Source organism: Pan troglodytes, chromosome 2 (assembly GCF_028858775.2).
Source record: "Pan troglodytes isolate AG18354 chromosome 2, NHGRI_mPanTro3-v2.0_pri, whole genome shotgun sequence".
Taxonomy (NCBI): Eukaryota; Metazoa; Chordata; class Mammalia; order Primates; family Hominidae; genus Pan; species Pan troglodytes.
Genome location: NC_086015.1, coordinates 177,249,611 through 177,269,544, shown reverse-complemented (window position 1 = coordinate 177,269,544; position 19,934 = coordinate 177,249,611). Strand labels below are relative to the sequence as shown.

At 33.7% G+C, this 19,934-nt stretch overlaps 1 protein-coding gene across 9 annotated transcripts in view; it reads right to left on the bottom strand.

The window, feature by feature from the left end:
• The window catches only part of NLGN1 (neuroligin 1), a 905,219-nt gene that overhangs the window by 183,701 nt on the left and 701,584 nt on the right, over positions 1-19,934 (bottom strand). The gene's annotated exons all lie outside the window — the stretch shown is intronic.

Genomic DNA, 19,934 nt, shown 5'->3' with positions numbered 1-19,934 from the left:
TAGGCATTATCTTAAGACCTATTCAAGAATCATTTTACTAAATCTATACAACATGCCTATGACATAGATAAGTGTTATTTATGCCCACATTTTAAATCATTAAATCCAGGCTCAGAAAAATTAAGTGAATATTCTAAAGACACACAGCTAATGAATGGCAACAATTGTTGCAAAATTCTCAGAAAAAAGGGAATTGAAATTCATTTCAGCTAGGAGATGCAAGAATGATAAGAAAGTTATAGTTCTATAAAGTTTTAAATCAGTTTTTACTGACATGTTCCCCTAATAAATACTAGAGTAGAATACATTTGAATTGAATAGTAAAGACTATGTCTCATAAAACTTTGTCTTATTTTGGAAATAAATCATATTCTTTTTGTTTTGCTTTCATTTTGTCAATCTTCCTTAGAAACATTTAGAGCTCAAAATCACTGTTAGGTTATTGTTTGATTTCTTGAAGATCAAACTTTGAAAGTACATAAAATTAGTATCTTAACCTACTTGCATGTGAAAATGTATTTTTTGGAGATTGTATACTATTGACAAATGCTCTTAGAAGCAATGCATTCAAGGTAAGAAAAATGTCAAAGTACTTACCATATAGAACATAAAAAATAAGCATTAAAATCTAGATGTGTGATGGGATTACTTTATTTTAAGTAGCCTCTTCTTCCTTTCCTTACTAATCCCTCCATCCTATCTAACAATATTTCTTGAAAATGGGCATAAGGAATTATAGAAGATATTATGTATATGTGTTTATATACATATTCTATTAAAAATAGCACATACACATATATTTCTGTTTAGCCATAAAGATTTTTGGTTTGTATCAGCTTGTTAAGACGGTCAATTAAAGGCCAAGCACAAACTCATGAATTCATATGTTCACTGACTACTCATTGAGTACTTACTATACACTAATCACCGTGTCAAATTCTTTAATCAATAATGGGTCTAAAATTAAAAAAATCATATTTTTATTTTAATCTAACATATTTTTAGAAACATGATGTTATTAGCTTATAAATAAGGACTTCTAAATCAATTTAATCTGGTCTTCCACTGTATGAATTCATCATTTTAAGCGGAAGTAATGAGTGACATTTTAAAATGACTTTTCAATACAACAGAAGATATAAAATACATTCTGCATCCAACCAGGGCAGTTAATCTGTGTCATGGATCTATTGAACAGTGAGCAGAATAGAGTGATATTAGCAAATATCACCGAAATGGCACTGAGTCTAAAAAGGAGAAATAGAAGTTGCTGTGATCGGTTCAGAAGAAAAAGAATAGTGGCTTCTCTCACATTTTTTTTCTTGATTCTATCCAAGAAGTTCAAACTCTATGTTGTCAATTTGTTCTCATATTATTAACAGCAGTCTGATGCATTGAGAAAGTTTTAAAAAATATTTACAGGTATGGTAATAAAGAGAAATTTTTAATTGATTTCCATTTATTAATCAATCATCTTATCTATTTCAATGTCCAGTGACTTCATTCTTCAACTAGACATTTCAACCTTGTAAAGTTTCATATATGAACTCCTCGTACACCAAGACTCAGTTTTTATACTCAGGCATCTTTCTAAGCCACTAGAAATTTTTCTAATTTATAATCTAGTGCCAACTGCCACTATATTAATTTGGTAATTATTCAGACATTACTTTGTGACATTTTTTTTTCATTGTATATATGTGACATTTTTGAGTCATTCTGTTGAACTTCTGTTTGTCTTATGCATCAAATTCTCACTCACATAATCATCTTGCTGGCTGGGTTCCTCTCTTAGAACAGAAGTTCCAAATTGGCAGTTCCAGGACTACTTCCACTGGTACATCCAGTAGTCGATATGTTTAGCATGTTTTAATATATTTTAAAACTGGATTTAATATGCATGGAACTTAACCCTTGCTTCATGGCATACTTTCCTTGCAAGTTCATGTGTTGCTCTCATTTATTTAGTTTTCATTTAATTGATTATTTTAAATAACATAATAGCACCCAGTAACTCTCCATTCAGACCATCAGGCAAAACCATACTAATAACTAATAATTCATTCCCTTCCTTCCCCTACCAAGTGTAATTACCATTCTATAACCTTGTGTTCACTACACTACTCCTTTGCTTTCCTTTTTTTAGGGTTTTATTGCATAAACATGTATTAAAAGTAGATTTTATAACTTTTAACTTTACCAAATGTAACAGGCCATTTTTAGCCTATAATCATTTTAAAATTTAATATAAATTAAATATATTGTTAAAATTAACCTGTATTTAGCATATTCCTGTAGCTTATTTTGATCACAGTGGGTTTAAAAGCTTGTGAAATAATTGCCAACCTTTAAAAATTGGGAAAGGAGGGTTCACATAAAAATCCAAAGTTCTGGCTTTTATTAAATTTAAAATCTTAAAATTGTAACATTTGGAGATTTTTGGTCTCCATTCTTACATACGATCAATTTGAGATAAGAATTAACTACTAGTTACTGGGGACTGGTCTTTCTGGGCCACACCAGTTTCTACAGTCCCATTCTTTGCCTGCTTCACTAGCTTATGTAGCCATACTGTGGAGTATGAATTGGTACTTCCTCTCTTAGACTGGCAGATTAGTAGTTAGCAAAATGTAAAATCTAATAGTTATGAAAACTACAACATTTTAACTCTTTAAGATACCTTTTTTGGATTAAAATAATTATTTAAATACAGTGTATTCTGGCCAATCCATGAGAAATTACTGTTGCTTAATGCTGGATGGTGCCCAAGTGTGTATAAGGACTGACGATAAATATTCCTCAACACTTACTTTGGGTGTTTCTGACTGTGACCTTTAAAAAGCAGAAGTAACTATTTACCAAAGGCCATAGAGAGATTGTTCTCTGAAATCACATATTTCTTATCTAGTGCTTTAAATTGGTTTAACTCATCTACATTTTACCTCGGGTTTCTTTGGATTAAAAGAAAATATTCCAAGATTCTATGTTTACATATACAAAACATATTTTAAAATGAAGGCATTTATCCAGATAATTTAGGGAAAAAGTCATCATGTTAGAAAATAATTCCTAGGTCAGAATTATGTATTTTAACAGACTATATCAAGCAAATGTCCTTTAACGCTTTTCATTATTTACTTCTTTGTACATTGGAATATTTTTAAGTACCCACTATGCACTTGGTATATCCTTGGAGTTAGTGTCATAATAGTTAACTCTTTTAATAATATTCATTAATTTTTGCAATGTACTTAAACCCAACGAAAATGCTTGAGGAGTTAAATAGCAAGGAATAAAATCATTTGTTTCTTATTGGTTTCAGGTTTTACGCTTTTTCTGGATGTCAGATCCAGGCAAAAGCAGGAATAATATCTAATCTTACCTGAAAAAATAAAATGAACATCCCCTTAAAACAGCTAGATAGAAATAAAAACTAAACACAGTAATAATGCAAGCAACCAAACATAATGTTGTGATTAGTTCATTTGAGAGGCGGAGATGTGGAAAAGCTGGAAAAGCAAGCACAAATCTACAGGTAAATGTAGCACAGTACCCAATGGAATAGAGAATTAACTACAAATCAGGGAAATGTTCACTGAGGAGAAGCCACCCAAGTGAACATCTGTAGTTTCCAGCTTTAACAAGTCTTGGGAAGTAGGTACTGGCAGAATGTTCACTTCTAAAAATGACAAATCAAGTGTATACCACTCTAAACACAACAAACAAAAAATAATAAAAATAAAGAAAAAAAGTGTGGAACATTCTACACAATTCAACAAAGATGGTGATTTAGGTTTTTGCAGTTCTTTAAAATGTCTTTAATTACCAAAGGGGCGTTTGCATTGGCTCCTTTTCAATTGACCATACCAGACATAGTTGAGGAACATGTGGATGGCTTCTGATTTTACTTCTAATGTAAATGCTGTAGTATCAGCATACACTGAATCCAAATTTAAATTTCAAATGATTTGTTCCTTGAAAGCAACATTAACACAAAACTGGAAGGAATATTTAGACACCTAAAATATCTTCACATCTTTGCTTATAATAAATATTCCAATAAGGTATAGTACCTTAACAGCTAATACATTTTTCTATGTTGGATAAAAATTCAACTGAGCCTCAATAAAGAAGGATAAAAGAATACATTTAATATGTTAATTTCTCGATGGAGTTATAAGGTCAGATATAGAGAAAAACATTATTATATGAAAAAGAGAAAGGATCCTCTTGACAGTTGTAGGTCAAATAAAATATTCATGAAAATTATGTGGTTCAATAAAATGTGCATGGTCAAACATGAGGAGGGAGTCCTTATCAGTGAGGAATAGAGAATAAAAAAATTGAGAAGCAAGTCCAAAAGGCAATAATAGCTATTCAACAGAGTATAACAGTGACTTTATGTGCAAACTAGAAAATGGTACACAAAAAATAATGCACAGTCATAGGAGGGTGCAAATAAGTATGAGGGAAAATATTTTTAAAACTGAAGAAAAAGGAACTTATTATTTAAAAAATTATCTCAAAAGGAGAAATCACTACAAAAGTATAATAATATTTATTACTTTAAAATAATTAGAAGGCACTTGTTTTAGATTGCATTATACTATTAATTGTTTTTCATTTTTCTCTTTCTAAATAAACCAGTTAATTCTATAATTTTAGCAAAGGAAAAAATTTAATAAGTATTGTAAAGGTTATTTAAAAATATTTAACCTGTATCTTTTCAAATAGTTCTTTAAAATTTATAGGGCACTTTTTGCTGTATAAATATATCTAATATTCACATTTATAAAAAACCTGTTATATATGTGTGTGTATGTACTATATATATTTCACATACACACACACAGAGAGAGAGAACAGAGAAAGAGACAGAGACGGAGACTTTGACATATGAAGAGCAAGCAGATCAGCAGACCAGTTAGGGACCTCAGACCCAAGAAATGACATGCTGATGACTAAGTTGCTTTCCTTGACCAAAGTTTAGCCAGGCTCCTCTGACCCATCTTCTCAATTAGGCCTGCCCTTGCCAGACCTGCATCACTCAGTCTTAGCAAGAATCCTTGCAAGTTGGTTTAGCCAGAACTCCCCCTTACTCCTGATGTTTCCTCTTAGTAATTTCCACGCACTGACCCCTACCCTGTTCCTTGGCTATAAATCTCCACTTGTCAATGCTTTATCCAGAATTGAGCTCAGTTCTATACTGAGGTCTCTTTCTTTCCTATTGCAATAGTTCCTGAATAATTTTTTTTCTTCACCTCTTTAAGTACTGTCCAGCTTAGCTTTTTCTAACAATGGCGAGTGTGCTGTGTTTTCTTTATGCCTTATATAGTCCAGGCTTGGTATTGAAAAAGAGGTACCTGGAAATACCAGGGAGTGCAGATAAAAAATAGTCCCCAAAATGCCTGCTCTCTTTAGTCAAAGGATCAGGAAAGGGGCAACCAAGCAAGGAACAGAAATCTAAGTTTCACATCTTATACAAAAATTAACTCAAAATTGGTGGCAGACTTATAACACTTTTATAAAAGAATGCAGGAGAAAATCTTTGGGATAAGTTACACAAATAGTTCTTAGACATAATACTAAAGGTACAATGCATGAAAGAAAAAAATCAATACAATAGATTTTATCAAAATTTTAAAAAATTGCTCTGTGAAAGATGCAGTTAAAAGGATCAAAAGACAAGCTATAGAAAGAAAAATCTGTAAACTTCATACTTAACGAAATATTACTATTTAAAATATAAAAATATGGTACAAGGAACTTAAAAACTCAACAGTAAAAGAAGTAAATAATTCAATTAGAAAATGGGCAAAAGACACGAAGAGCCATTTCCATTGAATAGGATATGTTGATAGCAAATACGCACATAAAAAGATGTTCTACATCTTTAGATGTTAGAAAAATGCAAATTAAAGCAATGAGATGTCACTATTCCCATTGAAATGGCTAAAATAAAAGAGTTAAAACAGCAATTGCTGCTGGAGATGCAGAGAAATCAGATCACTCATACATTGCTGGTGGAAATGTAAAATGGTACAGCCTCAGCTGAAAAACAATATGGTAGTTTATTAAAAAAATAAAAATGCAACTATTGTATAACCCAGCAATGGAACTTTTGGGAATTTTTTTCTCAGGGAAATGAAAATTTATATTCACCTCAAAATGTGTAAATGAATGTTTATAGCAACTTAATTTATAGTCAAAAGTTGGAAACTGTTTATATGTCCTTCAGTGGGTGAATGGTTAAACAAACTATGGTTCATCATTCTATGGAATCCTACTTAACAATAAAATGGAAAGATCTATTAATACACACAATCACCTAGATAAATCTCTACAGAAATATACTGAGGGAAAAATGCCGGGCATAAGTCTTACTTTGTCTTACTTACTTTGTGGTTCCATTTATATAACTTTCTTGAAATGACAAAATTACAGAATTGAAGAACAGAGTGGTAGTTGTCATAGGTAACGTTTAGGAGAGGGTGGAGCTGGAGGAAAGTGGCTACAAAAGGGCAACATGAGAGATTCTTATGGTGATGGTAGTGTTCTTTACCTTGACTATATCAATATCAATATCCTGGCTGTGATGTTGTAGTATAGTTTCACAATACGTTATCATTGTGAAACCGGGCAAAGGCAACATAAGACCTTTGATGGTTAACTTTATGTGACAACTGAAGTAGGGGATGCACAGATAGATGGTAAAGAGTTATTTCTCTCTCTCTCTCTCTCTCTCTCTCTCTCTCTCTGTGTGTGTGTGTGTGTGTGTGTGATTCTTGAAGAGATTGTCATTTGAATCAATAGATGGAGTAGAAGATCCACCCTCACTAATGTATGTAGCCATCATGTAACTTATTGAGGGCTTGAATAGAAGAAAAAAAAAGGAGAAAGGGTGAATTCTCTTTATCTTTTAAAACTGGACATGAGTTTTCTCCTGCCCTCAGACATCACAGCTCTTGGTTCTTAGGCCTTCAGAGTGGGGCTGCATTATACCACTGGCTCTCTGAGTTCTCCAGCTTGCAGATGGCATATGGTGGAAGTTCATAGCCTCCATAATCACGTGAGCCAGTTCACATTTAAAAATCTCCTCCTATATATCTCTCTATATATCTCATTGGTTCTGTTTCTCTGGAGATTTCTGACTAATACAGGATTTCTCTTTGCCTTTTCTTACAATTGCATATAGATCTATAATTATCTAAAAATAAAATGTTTAATGAAAAAATATAGTATATATAAATTCTTGGTTTTTAATTTCTTTGAATACGTGAACACAATTAATTCTTAAAACCATAAAAGACAAGAAGAGAATATTTTTTTTGAGGAAGCCTGACCATGGGTGGTTGGAATATCCTTGTGTTTTTGCTTCAAGATACAAAAATATTGAGAGAAAAGATCAGATTAAAAAATCTAGATTTAGTTCATAATAGAAAAGTATAACTGATCCTGAATTTTTGAGAAACTATTATATATATACAAGGCATAATGCTATATTCTTGGAGAAACAGCATATATTAAAGAGGCCCCTCACCTCAAAAAGTTCAGAGTAAGTATATAAACTTTATGCGAGCTCTAGATTCTAACATAAGTTAAAATCCTTCCTCGGTGATTCTAATTGAGGCTTTGATCAAATGATTTAACTTTTTTGAACTTCATTTTACACATCTGTAAAAGAAGCCTTATGGTCCTTACCAAGAATTGAATAAGATGTTTCGTGCAAAGGTATTATCACCGGGTCAAGGAAAATATAGATTCTCAATCGATGGTAATTACTGAATTATTTTCAGGGGCTCCAGCATATCAGTCAAAAAATGATCCTCTCTTTCATTGAGCAATTAACCAATGTGACCTCAAATAAATTCCATGGCCATGGGATATTGTAGCCATTCATATAATTGCTCCAAAACCAACACTGCTAATAGTATACATTTCCATGGGTCCTTAAGAGTCTTGTGCACTATTATTTTCTACTGGAAAAGGTAATAGGACTTCACTAGGTAAAAAGTTAAAATGTGGAAATGCTAGAAGAGTTATAGATAGATAGATAGATAGATAGATAGATAATCTATATCTAAATATAGATATTATGTCTCCAAGGAAGGAAATCTCTCAGTATGGTGAAGACAATTGTCCTGAATAAACATGATCTGGTGTCACTGATTTAAGTTAAAAGAAAAATTCTTTGTTTTCTGGTTTTGCTTGTTTGTTTGTTTGTTTTGAGAAAGGGTCTCACTTTGTTGCCCAGGATGGAGTGCAGTGGCCTTATCATGACTCACTGCAGTCTTGACCTCCCTGAGCTCAAGTGATCTTCCCACCTCAGCCTCCACCATCTGAGTAGTTGGGATATGGGTGCGTGCCACCATGCCTGGCTAATTTTTGTAGTTTTTGTAGAGACAGGGTTTAACCATGTTGCCCAGGCTAGTCTCGACCTCCTGGGCTGAAGTGATCCACCTGCCTTGGCTCCCAAAGTGCTGGGATGACAGGCATGAGCCACCATGTCAGCCAGCCAAACTCTTTGATCCAAACAATGAAATTCAACTTCAATTCCTCCCCTTCTTGCACGTTTCATATCCAGTCGTAACTTAAGTCCCGTAAATTATGTCTTTCTAGTCTACTTCTTTGTCTCCCCTTTCTTAGCTATACCCTACTTGGCCAAAACACAAGCATATGTTATTTTCACCTGTATTTATAAAATAACTTCCTCACTGAACTCTGTGATGACTCATTCTTTTTCATGTTTGCTGCTAGTTATAATCTGAGAACACATCCTTTTCTACTCTTGTCACTGGCCATATCCTGAAAACTCATATCAAGTCATGTAATTTCCTGATTAGAAGCCATCTTTGACCCCAGAATAATGTCTAAACTCCTCAGCATGACACTCAATACCTTCTATAATCTCACCCTAAATTCCTGTTTCCTATCTCAATACAACCTAAAACTCTGCCAAAGAAAATATTAACCCTAACCCTGCTGACTTGCACACCTACCTGATCATGAGCATCTCTCCACTTCTTCCCCACTTAACAAAATCCTGTTTATCTGCAAGATTGAACTCAAATCCTATCTTTTCTCTGAAGCTCTTTTTTGTCTCGAGTTAGAACAATACAACAAAATTCCTCAACTTTTTCTGTACCACTATAATTCAAGTGCATGTTTTTGTATCATTTCTTTTATTCTTATTTAGATTATATTTAATTTTCCTACATGTCTAACTTACATGCTGTATTTTTAAAACAAGTATTATGAGATACTTAAAGGCATAATCTATGCCTAGTAAGGCAGTCTTTGAATCCCCAGTGTGTTTCACAGTGTTGACCACATGCAGAACACACAGTTCTAAACATTTAATAAATATTTTTGAGTAAAACCATGAATTACTGCACACATCTGAATCATAGTATAAATACACCCCAGTGAAATATATCTAACAGGTGCTCAATAAAAGCTATTTGCGTAAAATAGCTTTGAGTGAAATACTATTATAATATCTTAAAGCTCACAAGTCAATTTAAGTGAAATATTACTATAATATTTTTGAAACTCAAATAGCCAAGCCATAGGACATGGATAGAGAGACAAATAACCAAATAACTGCAGAAGAAATAAGGACATAACAAGGGCTTAAAGAAGGATGATTTGAAACCTGAAAGGAGAAAAGAGAAGCTACTGCAAAAGACTGGGAAATGAAAAATTGTATTAAATATATCAGAGTAAATAAAAGATAAAGTAAAATATCATTACTCTATGAGGTGAGAAGAAACAGCCAGGTGTTCTATTTTTCTGCTTTTATACAAAAGATAAACTAGAAATGTTACCAGTAATCTATATAGAAAAAGAAAAATAATAAATAGCAGTAGTGTGAAGTACACAGTGTTAGCTATAACACAGAAATGAAAAAAGTAAAGAAAAAAATTGTATATGCTCTGGCCATTTTCCTAAAAAAAGTTTAGAATCTATTTATAGAAATTTAACAGGTAAATGTATGACTAGGCCATACAGTAAAAACTATATTCAAGAATATTGATGGTGAGGAATTTAGGTGTGATTCTAATAGGTAATAATATCTTTATGTTTTGTACAACAGTTTATCATACCACTAGTTCACTGCAACATAACAAAAGGCCTCTGATTCAAAGGCATATTTTCTTTAAAAATGCAGCTGAGTTTTGTTACTTTACTATATTATAATGGCATATTAATATCTGTCAGTTCACTAGGACATTTAATTGCCAATAAAAAACCCATTCTCCCATCATTATGTTTAAAATAAAATCTACTCCCATTCTGAAAATTAAGATGGCAAGATTCTCTGGCTATGTATGATGGTCTTTCCTATTAGAGTATTTTTAACGTGAGTAAAAAGAGATATTTGTATAAGCAAAAATGAGCCTTTATCTATACAACTAACAGCTTTAAAATATTTTAAAATATTTTTGAAATACAGCAATTGTTACTCTTTAGAATATTTCCTCTTTCCAGTCCAAAATTTTTTGAAGGAAATTGCTTATCTCTAATTGGTTTTATGTTTAATCAAAACCTATCTTGAAACATTTCAATGAATGTGACACACGGAACTTCTATGTAGAAAAATGCAATGTTACTCACTATGACTTCTAATGCAAAAACCCCAAATGTCAAAACAGTGTGGAAGTTACAAGTACAACTGCAAGCTGAGAAAAAGATTTACAGTTCCTTCCAGTCCTCCATTTATTTTACAGTTGCCATATGAGATTTTATTTCTGCATGAAAGCTGCATTGATAAAAAGGTGTAATTGTCTGTCAGTGTGCCTTATGGTAAAGTTGCTTCATTTACTTCATGTCGGAATCTCATTACCAGTTCAATTCTCCAGACTCCCCTCCATCTTAAGGCGGTGCTTAATTAGTGTAGACGTAGCAATGAAGGCAAATAGGCATGCTTATTCTTCCCCCACTTCTCCTGACGAATCTAATAGACTATTGATTTTCCATCCTCAAATAGATCAGGCACCATTCAATCATGATATTAACTATCCATTAACTTGAATTCCCTGGGCTGTCAGAGAATTCATGGGCTGTCAACACTATCAAGGCCATCCAATCAACCAGTCAACAGCCAGGTAGCACCTGCAATTGGAGAGCTTTTGAAAACCGTGCCTAAAATTCTGTTCTTCGTTATTTTTTTAACCAGAAGAGTTTTTATTCCTATCGTCATTTTTCTTATTTAGCATTTGAATAAGGCTCTCATTTCCTAACAATTACACTTGGAAAGAGGTGTTTGCGTTTGAAAGGTTGATTGTGTTATCTGCTGACAAGCCATAATTTTACTCAAAACTAATTCTACCCCTTTTCCACATCTGTAATATTTTGAAAATAATCTGACACTATAAACAGTTAGAATTTGTCAAAGCAAATAGATCCTTCTAATTTTAGAAAAAAGATCTTTATTAATTTCGACTTTAGTTTTAAGAGATAATTATCATATTAAAAAGCAAAGGAAAAAAAATGAACATCTTATACCCCCCCCATGCGTGAATGTGCAAGAGTTAAACCAAGAGAGGGAGAAAAAAAGCTGGCTATGATTTTTTATACTACATATCAACCTAAGAGAAATCACATTCAGCAGTACATTTGTCAGTGAAAAGAATGGCAACCACAAAGGCCTCTTTGGGGGGTGGAAAATCTAAACTTATGCATATAATTGTAGAAATACTTTTTTGTTATTTTTAAGTACATATCTTTCATTAACATATTTATTATTTGATGAAAATGTGGTGATCATGCCCTCTGTCTGAAGTACTATTCCATAACACATCTTTCTTCCTGCTGAAGCCCTATTTAAATGTCATTTGCTCTGTGAATATTCCCTGATCTCCTGATTGGAAATAGGGTAATTTCTTCACTGTTTTCTTTGTCCTTTTGGGGAGCACTTATGACACAGAGCGTGGCTTACACTAAAAGTACCTTTCTTCCTTTGAGGACAGATAATATGTTTTCATTCATTTTTTAGTCAGTCAGTCATTTTTCTAGTCACTAATCCCTTTGATAAGTATTTATTATGAATCTATAGTGTGGGCACTACTGTGCGAGGGCCTGAGGAAAAATAAATAAAAGACAAAGACAAGTTTTTGACTTTAAGAAGTATACACTCCTGTGAAGGAAGTAACATATCATTAGAACACAGTGCTATCATTAAGTTTTTAAAAAGCTGTGATTCATTGAAAGTTGTTTACAAAATTAATTGGGAGGCCATTAGGCTGAGATGGCTCCAGCACTTTGGGTTCAGACGTAAGCTGATCAAACCTAATTCAGTGTAAACAGTAAAACGAAACTTCAGCTGAACCAACCAGAAACTGCCAACTCATCTCTGACTAGAGACCTGAAAGCTACTGTTCCAGTTTAAACAAGCAAATAGTTTCTGTGTATTAATTCCTCAAACACCTTATACAATTTTTCGTCTCATGCTCCTTTGGTGGAGTCCAAACTGCTTATAGTTTGATTTGCCTGATTCATGAATCCTTGTCTGAAATAACTCTTTAACATTTTAATGTGCCTACATTTATCTATTAACAGAACCTAAAATGTACCAGGTGCTAAGCTATGTACCTTACTTGCATGGTTGAATTTAAAAATCAAAAAGTACCAGAAGTTAAACATCACTGTCCCAATTTTATAAGTAAGAAAATCAAGGTCAAAAATTTTCAGCAACTACCTATGTTGATATCACACAGTTGACAGAAGGCAGACATGGGTTTTGAAAATAGGCCTGGCTGACTCCAAAACAGTTATGCTCTTGGCCTCGTACTTGCTGCAGAGGGGAATACGGAGCCTCTAGAAGTATGATGGCTGTGGAGTGTGTTATCCAAACCAGGATGACACACCCCATTGTGAGTGAAAGGGAGTGCTAAATAAATGAAATGTTGAGAAAATTGACATAAATTGAGACTTTCTCTGGTGAACTAGAGAAAAAATGGTCACTTTACTTAGAAGGGGCACCTTTCTTACCCCTTATGAAGATCTTAGAAAGCAGGAGGCAGAAGGTGACTTCTTAATTGAAATGAAGGGATTTTGAAGAAAAAAAAAGGAAACTTCCTTTTTAGTGATAAACTGCAGCCTATGTGAAGCCTGGTGGCTTAAGAGAAGATGGCACATTGGAGAAACCACTTTTAGAGTTCAGTGTGGCTGGAAGCCAGCATGTGAAGTGATGGGGTGAGGGGAGAAATTGGGTTATACATCAAGCAGGCAGAGACAGATCCTAAGGGGGCTTGTGGGCCACACTGAAAGGGTTTAACTTTAGGCAAATGCCTTGGGAAAGCAAAGGCATTGAAAGACTTTAAACCAAGAGAGACAAGATGAGCCTTGTACTTTTGGAATATGTTTCTAGCAGTGGGGTAGAGCTCAATAAAATATGTTTAATTAAATTGATAAAAATAAGTGAAAATAATTATACTTTACGGTGAACATTATAGAGTAGCTAAAATTAAAATAAAGTGTTTTTTTTACCATAAGTATTTATTGATACATGCAAAATTTCAAGCCATGTTGAAAGACTCCTTAGTTGTCTATAGCCTCTGGCATCACACAATGGAAACAAAAATAACAGCACAAGATTACATTTTGAGTTTTCGTTTCGAGTCAAACTCTGAAATATTTAAGGAAGTTTTTTTCACCTTATTTTGCTCAATGAGGAGCAAAAACCCCATATTTAATTCATGTAAAACCCAAACAAAATAAATTATACTTTCATACATTTCCACAGAAAAATCAACAAGCCGCCAAGGGTCATGGCAAAGTTCTCAGGCACGTCTTTAAAGATGATGCATCAACAGTGAAGGCTGCCACAAGAAATCCCTGACTCAGCAAAACACATCAGAACTGCATCCTGTCCATACGTGGACGTCGAGAAACACTCTATTGCCTCGAGAATGAACTCTACAGGTATTTTCACAGTTTATCTCTCTTTGAGATATAAGAATTAACTAACAAGTTTTCTTTTCACAAGAGGGCCTATTTTTATTACTGCATTCTTTTGAACTTTTTTTTCTGAAGTTAATTAAGCCTTCCCTTTGAATTACTTTACTATGTCATACTAAAAGGCTAAAAATGATGGCACATAGACTGCCAAGTTAAAATAATCACTGATTTCTATCACTAAATAAGTTTTAATCACTTTCTATAAGTGTTTACTCAGATTTGGAATTATATTCTCACCTTTAATCCTCAGAAGTCCAGGGAAAGCCTTCAATAAGAACTAATATTGTTACGCATTGCTATAAATTTCAACAAAATCTGTGCATTTAAGTCTATTTTTGCAGTGAAACTGGGGCATTGTTAAAAATGCAATATCAACTAAAATTGACCACACATATCTTAAAACCTGGAGATCATAAACAGCCTTAAACACTGTGAATTAGCATATGCATGTTATCTACAGCAGCAAATAATATTGCAATTTTAAAAAATGTCTTAGGTATAAGTTATAATTCATTCACAACGCTTACAAATGAATTATCATATTCAGATCTAACTACATATTTATGAGATTCGAGCCAGGTGTTTATCATCTTCAATGTATAAATAATGGAAACGGGTTCTATGGCATAGCTGGGACTAAAACGTCTGTTGCATAACTTCTACTGTTTTCCTTTGGACATTGGCTTTTTGATTTATACATTTGTTGTTAAAGACTGTTTTGATTTTAATAGAAATGTCCAGTTTTAATAAAGTAATTTATCTTCACTATGACTATGAGAATTTCACAGCAGGGAGCCCAACTTAGTTGATATCTTAATTTTGTGGCATTTTCATTGGTTTAATGAGATCTCATTTAAGTTAACAAAGCTAAAATCTCATTAAATGTATAAACAAGCTCTTATGTAATAAATCTTCTAATGGCTTATGCATTTTTAAGGCATTACTCACTTTTTTGGTGTTTGCTTACAACACGCATTTGCTTTATATTCAGTTATTTAAACTGAAAGTGAGTTTATCTACCAGTAGTTTAATCGATTATACTCTTGTTACTCAAGGTGTGATTGATTTGTGGACCAGTGGCCTTTGTGGGATGTGGTTTGAAATGCGGTGACTCAGGCCTAACACTGAACTGATTAAATCAGAATCTGAATTTTAACAAGACCATCAGGTGATTTCAATGCACAGGGAAGTCTGAGAAGTACTATTCTATACTCTAGTGAAATCAGTCCTCAGTAGGACTGCAGAAAGATGAGACTGCTAGACATCCAATGTCTATTTATTTTCTTACCGTCTACTACACTGGAAAAAACATTTGAGGCAGCAGATTTTCTGAATTTGCTAAAAATGTTTCCCACTGGCCGGGCGCGGTGGCTCACGCCTGTAATCCCAGCACTTTGGGAGGCCGAGGCGGGTGGATCACGAGGTCAGGAGATCGAGACCATCCTGGCTAACACGGGGAAACCCCGTCTCTACTAAAAATACAAAAAATTACCCGGGCGTGGTAGCGGGCGCCTGTAGTCCCAGCTACTCGGGAGGCTGAGGCAGGAGAATGGCGTGAACCCGGGAGGCGGAGCTTGCAGTGAGCCGAGATCGCGCCACTGCACTCCAGCCTGGGCGACAGAGCGAGACTCCGTCTCAAAAAAAAAAAAAAAAAAAAAATGTTTCCCACTGACCCTCCTTTTACCCTCACCAATTTGCTAGGTGGGTATAGAGGTAAATGCACATAGACATGCGTATTATAGTAAGAAAAGTGTGATCATGCACAAGCTTCCTCTTAATTTTTTTTCCTTTTGTTGTAAGAACACATTTTACAAATTTGCACAAACTGAATTACAAAATGTGAAATATAGGTAATGGAGTGTAATAAATGCACAGCCACAATTGAAGGAAAAATGTTCGGGAGGCAAATGAAACTCTCAAAGGAAATAGTCCCAATCCTGGATAATCTCATTAAGAGCTTTACTGCAAGTAGCAACAAATTAGTAACATTACGAAGGTGATTTGTATGTAAATTTCCTTTTTATTTTTCCTGTATATGTGTTTGCTGTGGTCCAACATTTATGGAGAAATGCTTTGATTTTATCAGATGAATGTTAATACCACCTCAGTGATATACTGCAGAGAAGCTACTGCAGGAGGATTAACTGATAAAACAGGTAATCCAGACACATGCTTAGAGCTACACGAGTTAGTTAAATGGCGGGCAGTTATTCTGCTAACTATGCACCACTCACCCACTGACAATGAATCACTAACTTCTTAGGGTGAACTGGTGCTGGAGTGATAATGAGCAGGTATCCTTGTTCATAATTAGAGACTGTACCACACCTCTGACCACTTCCCTTAGGATTTGATCTCTGTCAAACTCCAGGAGCTATTTCAGTAACTCTTTATAACCACTTTCTTTGTAAACTGGATCAGATATTTTTCCATTACATATTATGTTTTTCTTCATAGCTGGCTGGATAAACTCACTCCAAAACACTACATAATTGTGCCCTGCATTCACATCAATTGAAATAATTTTAGATTTAATGATTGACTATTCAAAAGGTTGAGTGAGTGACTGGCAGAATTATCTGTTTATAACACAGACTGGATAGAAATGACTAATGTACATTATATTAAAACATAAAAATGATTATTTGCAGCTCTAAATTCAAATAATTTTAAAGGTTCCCTTTTGGGCCATGAATATTCCCTTTGACAATCCACACTGATCAAATAAATTGAACAACTGCCAAGTTTTCAGTTTGCTGTTTGGTGTGTAGACAGTCCAAAGATACTCATATCCATTCACTAATTACTGCCCTGAAGAATAAATATGATTTCTAAAGTGATTTGAGTTCTAAACAGAGCTATACTTAAAATTTTGAATAGTTATAAAAATGAAATCATTACATCTTTGAAATTCTTTGCCATGAACAGAAATATCCCATCTGTTGATTAAGAAAACATTCAGAATATTGGATAATTATAATCATTTATATCTAGCTAGCATCTTTCTACAGTGGCGCTCATAGTCCTATTGTCTTCTTAACCCTCAAATCGTTCCCAAGGTGAATAAATGGAAGCCTTTTAAATATTCAGTTGTGGCAAAAGCCACAAGCCATTAGTTAAAAAAAAAAAAAACTTATAGACACACATGATTACACACAGACATACATACACAAAAACTTATTTATTTATTTTCTTAAATTTCACTCCCAGATGTTAATTCCAGAAATATGTTACCTTGTCTTCTGAGGTCACTTATGAAAATTTTTGTTTCTAAATACCACTGTCATGGTTTCTACATGTTCTATTACATTAGAAAAATTCTAATATTCTTAATTATAAAAAGCAATATTGAGAGTACTCACTAGAATAATATATTTCAATATGATTTCTCAAAAATGATCACATCTAATAAAAACTTAAATGACATAAAAGAAGCCAGGTGGATTTTAGTGTTACAAATCATGTTATAATTTGTTTTCTAAAATTTATAATATATTACCACAAATGTCATCTCATTTAAACATTCACCTTGAATGGTGTAGGTATTTTGGTGGGGACTTTCCCATTTAAAAGTTATCCATTTTCAAACCGACCTTCTATCTACTTTTGTATTCTGATGGTAGAGGTATATTTACAATATCTTTTGGGGAATTAATGCTCATAAAATGATATTTCCATGATTATATTGTTTAAGTTAAATGCATTTTAGAAAGTTTTACACTATTATAGTATAACTAGGTTATATTTGTACTTAACTAAATCAACCCATGTTCTGCGGAGAACCCTTCATGGGTCACCAAGGGAGATGGAGGAGACAACTAAGTTTCTGTTCCTAGTTCCTCTCAATAACAGTACGTTTATATATTACATATATTATATTTATGTATATTATATGCATATATACATATACACATATATATTACATATGTATTATATATTCTATACACACATATCACAGTAATTCCATTTTTGTCTATTATATACATTGTGTCCATTAAAAATGTTATATCAAAAGCTATTCTGCAGTTTAAAATGTTTGAAAACTCACTCTTTGTATATAAGGCTTATGATAGTGTTTATAAAATTATTTTTTAATTACCTTTTATTTATTTATTTATATTTTAGATGGAGTCTTGCTCTGTCACCCAGGCTGGAGTGCAGTGGCGCGATCTTGGCTCACTGCAACCTCTGCCTCCTGGGTTCAAGCTATTCTCCTGTCTCAGCCTCCCGAGTAGCCAGGACTACAGGCACATGCCACCACATCCAGCTAATTTTTGTATTTTTAGTAGAGATGGGGTTTCATCAGTTGGTCAGGCTGGTCTCGAACTCCTGACCTCAGGTGATCCGCTGGCCTCAGCCTCCCAAAGTGCTGGGATTACAGGTGTGAGTCACTGTGCCCAGCCTAAAATTATGAATGTAATATATATAGTAAAATGTATGTGTGTATATATGTATCTATACACATGCATTTACATATGTATACATACATATATACACACACACAGTTTATACATGTGTGTATATATACAATGCATTTATATATGTACATATACATACATACATACACACGTTTTATATATATATATAGATATAGATATATAATGGATGTGTGTGTCACCTCCATAATTCTACACACACACACACACAAGCATACACACACATCAGCTCTTGCACAAGAAAGTGACTCCCCTATCATGTGTACAATCTAATTTAGCATACTTTTTTACAACTGCTAGTGACTTTCTGGGAAGTTAATCTATAAGATATGTGAGGGCTGCTCTTAATTTGCTTTTCATTGGCTACCTGTTACTAAAATCAGATTTTTTTTCTTCTTTAGCCAAATGTAGCTCCATACCCATATGATTTATTTTTCATAAAGCACCTTTATGGTTTTTTTTTTTTTTTTTTTTTTTTTTTTTTTTTTTTTTTTAGTTTTTAAAATTTCTTCCACAGGTACAAGGTCTATTTGTCTACTTTTTGGACACTGCCAAGCAACCTTAAAGATTATTTTGCCAGTCATGATGACTATAAAGAAACATCATGAAACAGGTACTCAGGCAGGAAAAGGCTTATCCAGTCCTTAATCCCTCCCTTTTCTTTTTTTCTTTCATAAATGCCCTGAAAAAGGTGCCCAAAACATTTGATACAATGGCGGTATACAGTGCATTCTCTTTGGCCTTTCCAAGACAGACAGAAATGGCTGGGTGCTACAGCCCAATCTGTGGTCAGCTTGCTTTCTATGCCTCTTTCTATTTATTACGTCTGCTAGTTTTCAAATGGAGTGACCTGCTGTTCAAGTCCCAAGGCTGATGAAATGAGAAACAGTATAGTCTCTGTGTCTGGCTGCCTATGGTTTCCTTTTTCTAGTTGAAATATGCTTGACTTTTTTTTTTTTTTTTTTAGCTGAGCCAAGGAACAATGAGCAGGAAAGCAATTTGTTTGTTCTAGAAACACAGAAGACTATTTATCAAGGTTTAATAGGGTATAACATGGGAGTCCTAAAGAATACATAATAAATACTATTGTTTATACCCTCAGGGCAGACTGCCTGAAAGAAAGAATAGGCTTTGTAGTTTTTGTAATGATAACATCTGAATGATTACCAAATCAGTGCTAAGTTAGGAGACAAGGGGTTTGAAGATATCTTGTGAAGCAATGTCAAAAATATATCATACTTATTACAAATTACAATTTTGCTCTGCATAGACATTGCAGAAACTAGTGAATCTTAGGAGAAGTCAATAAGCACTCAGCCAGAATTGACCGTGTGTGTATGTCACCATGTTAGGAACCGTGATAATAAAAAGAATCCCTGCCCTTAGTATGTTTATAAACTAGTAGGGGTATAAACATGTAAATAAGAATGGACAAACTCTGGAGAATTGAGATTAATGAGGAGTTCATACAGTTTCATTTTCAAATGAGTATGAAATAAGAATAAATAGACTTTTGGAAGAGAAAATCTTGAAAGT